The sequence below is a fragment of the Lissotriton vulgaris genome, chromosome 11 (assembly GCF_964263255.1).
Source record: "Lissotriton vulgaris chromosome 11, aLisVul1.2, whole genome shotgun sequence".
Taxonomy (NCBI): Eukaryota; Metazoa; Chordata; class Amphibia; order Caudata; family Salamandridae; genus Lissotriton; species Lissotriton vulgaris.
This window is the reverse complement of record NC_141699.1, coordinates 783,376,140-783,386,356: the sequence shown is the minus strand read 5'-3', so window position 1 is coordinate 783,386,356 and position 10,217 is coordinate 783,376,140. Positions and strand designations below refer to the sequence as shown.

The window sequence follows — 10,217 nt, the reverse complement described above, 5'->3', positions numbered from 1 at the left end:
CGTCAGAGTCCGTGACAAGCAGATAGCGGGACGGGCGGAATGTAAGTAGGAAACAGGCTCCTCCTGCATGTCCGTCTCGCGCTCTTTTTGAGTGCCTTCTGAGTAGCTCCGCCCATACTCTGCTCTTGCTTTGTAGTCGGGCCTGAGTGACGACACTTCTGAAGATTGCCACACCTCTTTCTGACTTCGCTTAATTGACAGGTTCTAGCTGTTCCTTTTCCCGCCCCCAGTAGTACATGCTTTTTCCGGTAGCTTTGATTGACAGTCTCAGTTTAACCCGCCCTTCTCACCGGAGCCGCCTGTTGTTTTCGCGCCTGAGCCTAGTCAGAGCGCGGCCGCCAGGGGGCGGTCGGGCTCCGGCTTTGCATCTGCGCCATTCTCGTGTGGAAAATGCCACCAGATGGCGGCTTAGGATTGCTGCTCCGATGAAGAGGCGCGGCCCCGCTTTTATTCTCCGTGGCTCGTTTTCCCCCCATTTTTTAATTAATTATTCCGGGCAACTTGCCCCCCTTTTAACCCTTTGCAGGAGCCCTGGGCCCCGCAGAGCGTGACCCCTGTTGGCTTCATTTTCATATAATTTTCCGGGGTTCGGGGGGACACGAGTTTTTATCCCCCCCCCCCTGGAGGCGGCGGCGGCGGTATGGACGGTGGAGGTGAGGTTTGCGGGGTACGTTACATTATCTGCCGGGGTGGGAGACAGTCTCTTTGATCCAAATATGGAGGCCTGGTGGACCTGGGGAGGGGGTTATTTGGAGGCCTGGAAGGAAGGGCTGTTTTTGTTTACAGGTCCTACTTCCCATACAATAGTGTTCGGAGGGTGGCTTAAGGTGCCTTTAGGGTCCTCTTCCCGACCTGTGAGTACCTCCGTTGTCCTGTGTGTGGGTGGGGTGGTGAGAGAAGCCCCCAAACCCGCACACGCAACCTGCATTTATCTTGTGTGCAGGTTTTCTTCTGCACGTTTGTTGCTTGCACAGTTGTTTCCCCTTTCCGCACACCTTTGATTCACTCTTTGGTTTCCGGGTTCAGGCTGTAATCCTGATCATATTCGAGACCTCCCTCTTTCATACCGGCTTCACCGCAAGAGTACCCTATGAGCACCCGCAATGGCAACACCATGCAGGCGACAGGCTCCCTAATAAGTCGTGATCCACATTACTTTGGGGTTGGAGGAGGGTTCCATGTTAATGTCCCAAATGTAGTAGCTTGCATGGTTACATTGAAGAGTTGTGGTGGTAGGAAGGAGCCTAAAATAGTTAAAAAAAGACAGCAACATAAGATCAGTTACTTTTGATTTTCTTTAATGTAAGACTTTGAAGTGTTTCTGCGTTGTGAAAGAACATGTCACTTGAATGACCCTTGTTTCTGAAAATATGCAGTGGGTTAAGGGAAGAGAGGTTTAAACTAATGACGTGTGGGGGGTCGATTATTTATGATTTGTTCAGCTATTATGCTTTTAGGGATACCACATGTTTGAACTGTGCACATCACCTATCCTACTAGTGACACGCATGGTCGTGTGGGAGTGGCCATCCTCCAGTGCAACTGATGGAAATGTGCCTTGTGGCATTGAAAATTAGTGTTCAGAATATCTTGCTATTTGCGGGAAAATAAGTTTTCTAGTTACGTTTACTGTTACTGTTTGTTCCAATATTACATTACCTGTTATGTAAACAAAACTTGAAAGATGTTCAAGGAGCCAATTTGTTTCATAGCTTGATGTAAACATGTAGTTTTCAGTCGCAGGTGTTTATGGTGGAGGGGAATGCTTTATGTTCAACCATACAGTATTGTCAGAGGTGGGTTCTACACACACGTATACAGATTGTTTTCAAATAAATCCGTAAGTTTACTATTTTTTTCTGCCATTGGTGGCCTTAAAGAGTTTTGATCACATGGATGCTGAGTTCAAAGCGCATCCATTAACCAATGGAATAAGGAATTGCGATGTGAATAAATCAGCTTGGCAATTGTAAAGTGCAACCATCTCCTCCCAGAAGCATCTGGGTGCTGCTAACAACATTGAAACTAAATAAAAACTTGTCCCTCTAGAAAAAAAAGCGCTTAAGATTGAGTGAACTAGCTTTTCAGAAGCTTCTGAAAGTAGCAAGGTTGGCAGCCTGCTTTAGAGTGAGTGGAAGACTGCTCCATGCTTTTGCCCCAAGAACAGATGTAGATCTGCCCACAGTTTATAACTCGAACTTCGGGATAGCTAGAAGATTATTGCAGACAGATCTCCACGTTCTTGGTGGCTGGTTGGGACTAGCAGAGGAATTTTGGACCAGTTTGGTAATAGGCCCTGAACACAACAGTTAAAACTTAAACAAGAAACCATTTAGCAACTGGTAACCAATGGAATTTCCACACACTCTTTGTGATGGAGCTTTGACAAGGTAGGAAGTGCTAGTCTGCTGCAGAATTTTGTACCACCTGTAGCCTATAAATCAGATACTTAGGCAGACCCAATCAGAGAGAATTGGATTATCAGTATATGGTCAAATTAGCCAATAACGTGCTCCTAAAACCGCAGTGCTGGTAGCTGAAGTTGCCTCAACGAGAAATGGGTCTTGCCTCTGAAAAGGTTTCCTAAATGAGATTGTGCATTTTGGATATCTGAACGGTGCCCTCCATTTTAGAGAAAAGGTATTTATCTAGTCCTACATTTCTAACAGTTGCCAAAGCCATTGGAGAATGCTGCTGAGTTTGATGCCTGCTTTAGATTTTGATGTATTGTGACATCATTCATCCAGTGGCTCCTTTAATAAAGATGTCTAGTGGTTTAACATGTGATAAACTGCATATATAGCTAGTTAGTGCAGATCTAAGTAGCACCTATGTGCTTAGAACATTGTCTAAATTGGTGGTTTTGGTAAGTCTCGCTTTAAATTGGTTTTCTTTGAACCTTTTTGACTCTAAGTTTAGTTGAAGTTCTAGATCAGTCATGCATAAGGGGTGGGCTGCCTTTGGGCCACATCCCTCGAATTTGTTTCAAGCTTGCCAATTAGCTGCATGTATATTGCATTCACCACAAGTAAAGTTGAGCTTGCCTACCAGCGAGGGTTATATGTTGGATGGATCTGTGCTGAAAGCGTCCAGCTGCAGGCAAACCCTTGGCTCACGAGAGGAGAACTTTTACCTCTGCACCCTGCGTCCTTGACCACCCGCCTCCCGCCGCCTGACCCCTGCAATGTCCTCAGGTCGGGCCGCCGAGCGCTGAGCGGGCCAGGGTGAGCTAAAAACTACATTTCCCAGGATTCGATGGGGACGCATTCCGCGTCTATCGCGCGCCAGGAGGCGCATTAAATTGCTGTCACCCCGGTCGAGGGGGGGGGATCTGTGCTGAAAGCGTCCAGCTGCAGGCAAACCCTTGGCTCACGAGAGGAGAACTTTTACCTCTGCACCCTGCGTCCTTGACCACCCGCCTCCCGCCGCCTGACCCCGCCTGACCCCTGCAATATCCTCAGGTCGGGCCGCCGAGCGGAGCGCTGAGCGGGCCAGGGTGAGCTAAAAACTACATTTCCCAGGATTCCAAGGGGACGCATTCCGCGTCTATCGCGCGCCAGGAGGCGCATTAAATTGCTGTCACCCCGGTCGAGGGGGGGGGGGGGGATCTGTGCTGAAAGCATCCAGCTGCAGGCAAACCCTTGGCTCACGAGAGGAGAACTTTTACCTCTGCACCCTGCGTCCTTGACCACCCGCCGCCTGACCCCTGCAATATCCTCAGGTCGGGCCGCCGAGCGGAGCGCTGAGCGGGCCAGGGTGAGCTAAAAACTACATTTCCCAGGATTCCAAGGGGACGCATTCCGCGTCTATCGCGCCAGGAGGCGCATTAAATTGCTGTCACCCCGGTCGAGGGGGGGGGGATCTGTGCTGAAAGGAATCGCTATCGTCCATAAGAAATCAATCCGCATCTCTACCAGCTCTGACGCCAACCTCGCCAACTCCGAACACCTTCACTTCCAGATCCACATCGACCCCAAGACCACACTCAGAGGCACCCTCCTCTACAGACCACCAGGACCCCGCGCAAAATTCAGTGAAGACATCACGGACTTCATCACTCCACACGCGCTCCCCTCCAAAGACTACATCCTTCTGGGAGACCTCAACTTTCACCTTGAAAAGATCAACGACCGCAACACCACCACCCTCTTGGACAACCTCGCCAACCTCGGACTTAAACAACTGGTCACTTCCCCCACCCACATCGCAGGTCACACACTCGACCCCATCTTCACCTCCAGCAATCATGTCTCCTTCAGCCACACTACGGATCTCCTCTGGACTGATCACAGCTGCGTTCACTTCACCTACAACAAGCCAAAACCCATCAACCACCTCCAACCAACTCTGCAAAGAAACTGGAACAAAATCACCATCGACCAGATCTCCTCATCGCTCCTTCTAAACACCCCAGACCACTCTTCCAACCCAGACCAAGCCGCCGCCAACTTCACCCTATGGTTATCCAACACCGCCGACACCTTAGCACCACTGAAAAAACGTCAAAGCAAACCTGGCAGCAAGAAGGCCTCATGGTTCAACGATGATCTTAAGAATTCCAAGAAACTCTGCCGCTCCCTTGAAAAGGCCTGGAAAAAAGACCCTACCACTAGCACCAAGGACGCCTTCAAAAACGCCACCCGCACACACCACCAACTAATCCGAAAGGCCAAGAAAACAGCATTCAAGGATCGACTTGACGACAACGCCCACAACAGCAAGGAACTTTTCAACATCGTCAAGGAATTTACCAATCCCTCGGCCAACTCCAACGACATCACCCCCTCTCAAACCCTCTGCGACTCCCTAGCCTCATTCTTCCACAACAAAATTGCAGACATCCACAACAGCTTCGACAACCAACCCGGAGACCAACCCACCCAACCATCTGCTGGACCTTCACCCCCCTCAAACACCCTTAACGACTGGAACCCAATCTCCACTGAGGACACCATCCGCCTGATGAACTCCATCCACTCAGGATCCCCCACAGACCCATGTCCTCACCACATCTTCAACAAAGCAGACTCCGTCATAGCACCGCACCTCCGAGACGTCATCAACTGCTCCTTCAACTCCGCAACCTTCCCGGAGAGCTGGAAACACGCTGAACTCACCGCCCTTCTGAAAAAACCCACAGCGGACCCCACCGAACTCAAAAATTACCGCCCCATCTCGCTCCTTCCATTCCCGGCCAAAGTAATCGAGAAAGCTGTCAACAACCAGCTCGCCGCTTTCCTCGAAGCCAACAAATCCCTCGACTCCTCACAATCTGGCTTCCGAGCTAAACACAGCACTGAGACCGCCCTCATCGCAGCAACAGACGACATTCGAACTCTACTGGACAATGGAGACACAGTCGCCCTCATCCTCCTCGACCTCTCTGCAGCCTTCGACACAGTCTGCCACAGCACCCTTTTACAACGCCTCCGTAACATCGGAATACAAGGAAAAGCACTTGAATGGATCACCTCGTTCCTCACCGGAAGAACCCAGAGAGTCCGCCTTCCACCATTCAAGTCCGAGGCCACTGAAGTCATCTGTGGCGTACCACAAGGTTCCTCACTCAGCCCCACCCTCTTCAACGTATACATGAGCCCCCTCGCGACCATCGCCCGCCAACACAACCTCAACATCATCTCTTACGCGGATGACACTCAACTAATCCTTTCTCTCACCAATGACCCCAGCACCGCTAAAACTAACCTACACGAAGGAATGAAAGAAGTTGCCGAATGGATGAAACACAGCCGTCTGAAACTGAACTCAGATAAAACAGAAGTCCTCATATTAGGTACATCCCCCTCTGCATGGGACGACTCTTGGTGGCCGGAAGCCCTTGGAAAAGCTCCCATCCCGACAGACCACGCACGGAACCTAGGCGTCATCCTGGATTCTTCACTCTCAATGAACAGACAAGTCAGCGCCGTATCCTCATCCTGCTTCAACATTCTTCGCATGCTCAAAAAAATATTTCGCTGGATCCCCACCGAAACCAGGAAAACAGTCACCCATGCTCTGGTAACGAGCCGACTGGACTACGGAAACACCCTCTACGCAGGTACTACCGCTAAACTCCAGAAGAAACTCCAACAAATCCAAAACGCCTCAGCCAGAATCATATTAGACCTCCCGCGCAACGAACACATCTCTGGTCACCTGAAAGACCTCCACTGGCTACCCGTCAATAAGAGAATCACTTTCCGACTGCTAACCCACGCACACAAATCACTCTACGACATCGGACCAGAATGCCTCAACTCACGACTGTCCTTCTACACCCCCTCCCGCCAACTACGTTCTTCCAGCCAAGCCCTCGCCACTGTACCTCGCATCAACAAGACCACCATGGGAGGCAGATCCTTCTCATACCTGGCTGCTAAAACATGGAACTCACTCCCTACTTACCTTCGCCTTACCCAGAACCACCTAGCATTCAGAAAGCAACTTAAAACGTGGATATTTGACAAATAATCCTCCTCCCCTTCCTAAGCGCCTTGAGACCCTCTGGGTATGTAGTGCGCTATATAAATTCTTTGACTTGACTTGACTACAAATTTCAAAGGTTGGGCAAAAAGTCCACATTACCCGTTTTATCTTCAATCTTTGCAAAGAGTGAAATTAAACAAACCAGACAACCAAGTACAAACAAAAAGGTGTCGCAAATCAGCGACCCTACCAGAATCCTTTGTCTCTTTCTCCAGGTGATGTCTTTACTGCAAAGATCGTCCAAGTCTATTGAGGGCCCGGGTCAGGACCGGAGCCACTTGCGGGAGTCTTTTCAGATGTAGTGAAGGTCGGGTGGTGGCTACGAAGACGAGGGTCTTCTTCACGTAGACCAGCACCGTCCGTTCAACTTCCTCTTCGGGACCCCACGACCGGGCAATCCGTGTCTCTGATCGCCCCCCCGTCTGGGCGGCAATTGTGGATTTGGGGGTCTTTTGGCAGACCACCAAAGGTGTCAGGGTCACCCTATAGTCCACAGGGGTCCGGAATACAAATTGAGACCAACACTGGAGCCAGAGAGAGAGGATATTTATTACAATCTCATGAGATGGAGAGGCCTCAACAACAGACACCCATAGCTGTCTGAGGAGGCAGTCTGATCAGTGATTTGGTTCTGCACTTTATATACCCTCTATCCTGCCCCAGGCATGTAAGGGAGTTGTACCAATTAACTTTTTATTATTTTCCGAAACAAATGGAAAACCTGGAGGGTCAGCAGGTGAGTAGCCTTTGGGGTTGTTCGCAGGATATGGGCAAAACATTATAATTACATAGTTCTGAGGTTAATCTGATTTAGATGGCACTGCAGGGCATAGCATGATTATATGTCAAACAAAGGTTAATCTGATAAGCACAGGTAGCGATGAGGACCCAGAGAGGTATGATTACAGCAAACAGAGAAGTCTGATTAGGCCTGTTAAAGGACGCCTGCAGGGCGTAGTGTGCAGGTTGAGGACAGTAAACCTCTGGGAAACTCAATGTCCGACTGGTTGAACATGGGCTGGTCAATTAGTGTCAGGCCAAAGCATGAACAGAGTGTCCGTGCAGGAATGCAACAGGTCAAAAGTTTGAGCTCCAGAGTGTTTGTGATACAGAGAGAAAGTAAGTCACAAGGGCTCAGCACAAAAATGGCGGAGTGAATGGCAAGACAATAAACACACTTTTCCACATTCACATAGTTTTTATAGTCATGGCATCTAAGCTGTTCCAAATCCATAATGTGGTTCACATGTCTCCGGTTACGGTGGTGGTGTCACAGAGCTCCCACCCTGCTCATTGTCATGCACATGGAGTTCATCCTCCTGGTTACTGAGATTTTGTTCTAGGTCATATCGAATGACCACTGGCATACCTAGGCAATGTGCTGCTTCTGTCAGCTGAGGTTTGCGGTGAACCATTCTTTTGCTTGATTGCTGTAGGTTGCCAAGCCCATTTCTGGGCAGATTACCTTCAAGTAAAATTTTGACATTGAGGCTGAATGGAGGATCGTTTTTATTTTCTGCCAGGTAAGATTTTTAATAAGATTTTCAAGAAGAGCGGACTTATCTGCGCTCTGTAAATCTTGGGTTTCTTGGCAGCCAAGAGTAAGTCGAAGGGTACTGTGTAGACAGCATAGATGAGATATTAATGCTTAAGGTTTCCCACAGTTCAGTTATTATTTTTAGGGCCAGTTAGACTACTTTGTGTCTACCAACTAAGTCTGACCTATTTCAATTGCATGAGAGAAGACAAAAGTGAGACAATGGTGTTAAGTAGATTGCTTGGTCTGCAGTGATGAATTTGCTGTCTCATCTCGTTTGGTGGAACAAGGCTTGATTGTTGGTTGAAGAGTTGGTTTTGAGAGTTTGAGTACATTCTTTGGCCCAGATCATGTGTTTAAGTTTGGACTTTTTCTGTAAAGGCGTCTTAAGTGGCTTTTGTGATCAGGTTTTACTGCAGTGTCAGTGGGGCAGTCTGACGATACTGTGTGCAGAAATGATTCTTTACTGGTATTGGTGGTGGCCTCACCAAATAGACTGAAGTACCTGAGAAAAAGGTTGCTTTTTGTTGTCGGTGGAGTCTCTTCTGATGAAATATCTATTTTCCAGTTAGTGTAGCTCTGTAATCCTCTGACACTGGGTATGACAAGTATAGTTTTAAAGACCCTGCGAGGAGATGTTGCTTTGTGCTATTGAATGCAGAATTTTAGCGAAAGTGGACAACCATAAATATCCAACAATAAAGGCCCTTGGCTTGCAAGGGCACTGTGGGGCATTATTTGTAAGTTTATAATGTTTATGGTGCTTGCTGATAATTGTATTTGAACTCATTGATAATCGTTGCTTTTGGTTCAGACCTCTTTGATACGTGGGATGTGACATAAGCATAGTTTATACATACACACTTGTATATAAAATACCAACTTAGCTGGACCCTGTGTGCAAAAGATCAAGTAATTGTTAGTAATTCTGTGTACATAGTTACAGTAGTATTAACCACATGTTTCTAGTTTTGGCTTCACTCTTATTGTTAAAAATATATATTTTATAGGGTCTGTGCTAGAAGGAAGTCGCGAGGCGTTCTCTTAAGTATGCCCTGTTATTATGCAGTGCATTACCTTGTAATTCTCGCTGCTTGAAGATTTGAGATGATACTGTATACATGCGCCAGTGTGGTTCACCTTTTGAAAATATCACCCGGGCCTGCAGGGTACAGAATTCTCTTTATGGGAAATTAAACTGGATATATCCACAATCATTCAGTGAAATACAGGCTCGTTGATCAAGAGAGGTTGGCCTGTATATGTGCATGTAGGTCATCACAACATCTTGATCGACTGTGTCGATGCCATGGGCATCCAAGGCAAAGCTAAGACTCTTCTGGCATCTTTTTTATCAGACAGAGAACAGTCTGTGAAAATGGGTAGCTATTACTCGCCTGATTTCACCTTGCCTTGTGGAGTTCCTCAGGGCTCCTCGCTAAGTCCGACGCTCTTTAATATCTATGTATCGGACTTAGCGAGGGTGATCAAGTCATTCGGCATTGGAATAACATACGCCGATGACACTCAATTAGTCCTGGCTATTCACAGAAACGGAGCTGCAGTGGCCGCTAACTTCCAGGAAGGAATGAGAGCGATCTGCACCTGGATGGACCAGAACTGCTTAAAATTAAACTCCCGACAAGACGGAGGTCATGCTTTTTGGTGACTTGACCCCGTCTTGGTCACCAGTCTGGTGGCCAGCAGAGCTGGGAGATCCGCCTCTCCCGGTGTCAAAAGTCAGGAATCTCGGAGTTTTATTCGATAATAAGCTTACCTTCCACAGCCATGCTAACGCAGTGGTTTCAGCGTCCTTTTATACCTTGAGAATGGTAAAGAAACTTCTCCCTTTCCTACCTTCAAACTCAGATAAAACCCTAATGTCTACGCTAGTCCTCTCAAAGATTGATTATTGTAACGGACTATTGCTGAATGCACAGGAACAAGTCATGAATAAACTACAGCTAGTGATTCTAACCGGTACACCCAAATTTTCACCCATATCTCCCATCATTCGCCAACTTCATTGGCTGCCCGTCGGAAGCCGCACAAAGTTTAAGGCTTTGTGCATCATTTATAAAACAGTGAACAATACTGGACCGGACTTCATAAAAAAATCCATTACTCTCTACAAACCCAATCGATCCTTACGCTCTGCGGCATCTCAGCTACTTGATATCCCACGCACTAA

General features: G+C 47.9%; 1 protein-coding gene across 2 annotated transcripts in view; it reads left to right on the top strand.

The window, feature by feature from the left end:
• The first annotated feature begins 301 nt into the window (after window positions 1-301).
• Window positions 302-10,217, top strand: part of STAG1 (STAG1 cohesin complex component) — a 1,379,617-nt gene continuing 1,369,701 nt past the window's right edge. Inside the window, exon 1 of one of the 2 annotated variants that reach the window (XM_086943907.1) lies at window positions 302-653. The gene's annotated coding sequence lies outside the window, so the exon portion shown is untranslated. Of the gene's footprint in view, window positions 668-10,217 lie in introns of both variants that reach the window. The other variant, XM_086943908.1, reaches the window with a different exon arrangement.